Below are 1,597 nucleotides of genomic sequence, written 5' to 3'. Positions count from 1 at the left end.
TTATAAAACCGGTTTTGGCTCCAAAACGTATAACCGATACGTAAACCGGTTACGTAAACCGGTCAAACCGGTTTTTAAAAAAACCGGTTTTTAAAAAACCGGTTTCCGGTTGAACCGGCCAAACCGGTTCCGTAACCGGTTTTTTTGAACACCTCTACTCCACACCCCTCAGCCTTACCACATTAAGCTTTACAAAAGACAATTTGTGTTGCATTAGCTAGTTAGTTATCAACACACCCAAATTCTCAACCATATTGAAAAACGCTACATTTTTAGAAAATGTCATTTAGTCAAATCTTCCAAAGCTCAAATTTCATTATAATTACTTGATATCATCATAATTAAGATAACAAGGAATCAACATTCAAGGCTGAAAATTAATTATTATTTTTTTTTGTTAGCCAACTTTAAGAGAATTACGTCTACGAGCGATGGCTGAATCTAGGCAACGCAGGGCTGAATCTCGATGGATAAACATTTTTTCCATCCGACCATCAACATATTTAACATAACATACAAACATACTAATACGACTAATCAATCTTGTTAGCCCCAACCCTATTTACCACCGCCGTCCTAAACCCATCATCACCTCCACCGCCGTAATCCCCACTGGAGATATAATTCCTCACCTCCATCCTAATCATCTCTTGCATCACCGCCAAAAACTCCGAATTAAACGAGTTCTCCGGCGGCCGTGGTACCGGCGGCATCGCCGGTTTCGAAACCATCGGAGGATGCGTAACCGACGACGCTTCACCGGAATCAGCTCCGGGAAGCGATAAACTCAACGACGTCGGCGGATCGTACACGTGCACGCTTGAATCGCTGACGTCAGATCCCGACGGACTCCCCGGGTTGAAACAAAACCCCGAAACGGGTACACCTGACCCGGTACTGACGGATCGTTTCAGCAACGGCTGTTGGATAGCAAACTCGTTAAACTCTTCGTTGGTCATCGAACAACTCTTTCTTTTCAAAGTCGAGTTCCAGTGGTTCTTAATCGCGTTATCGGTCCGACCGGACAACAACCGGGCAATCGTGGCCCATTTGTTACCGAACCGGGTATGCGCCCGGAGGATGATTTCGTCTTCTTCAGGTGTGAAGGCGCGGTGCTCAACCTGCGGCGAGAGCTGGTTGCACCACCTTAGCCGACAGGACTTGCCGGATCTACCTGGGATGGTTTTGCTGACGAGGGACCAGTTTCTGGGACCGTGTTTCTCGACGAGTTGTTGGAGTAAGTGGTCCTCTTCGGGGCTCCATGGGCCTTTGATCCGATCCATTTTGGGTGGAGTTGGAGAGTGGTGAAATGGCGGGTTTTATATAGGGGTGTGGCGGTGAGGGAGTGGGAGGTCACAGGCTGTGAGGTTAGCAGGAGGTTGTTGTTTGGGATACAGCTGGATAACGAACACGCGTCGGAATATTTGCTTTATGTCCTTGTTTTCTTGGTTTGTTACAAAATCTTACAAATTATTGGATGAAAATGAAACGTTGCATCTAAGAGCTCTTCCATCCCAATCACTATTTTGCAATGTTTTAAAAACCGGTTCATATCGGCCAATTGAACCGGTAATATCAGGTTTTGCATATTAGACCG

General features: G+C 45.8%; 1 pseudogene; it reads right to left on the bottom strand.

The window, feature by feature from the left end:
- Positions 1-533: 533 nt before the first annotated feature.
- LOC143575916 (transcription factor MYB73 pseudogene) lies at positions 534-1,289 on the bottom strand (annotated as a pseudogene).
- Positions 1,290-1,597: the final 308 nt, after the last annotated feature.

Source organism: Bidens hawaiensis, unplaced genomic scaffold, assembly GCF_021521415.1.
Source record: "Bidens hawaiensis isolate Kalapana, Puna unplaced genomic scaffold, B.hawaiensis_p1.1 tig00027790_1, whole genome shotgun sequence".
Lineage (NCBI taxonomy): Eukaryota > Viridiplantae > Streptophyta > Magnoliopsida > Asterales > Asteraceae > Bidens > Bidens hawaiensis.
This window is presented reverse-complemented; position numbering and strand designations above follow the sequence as displayed.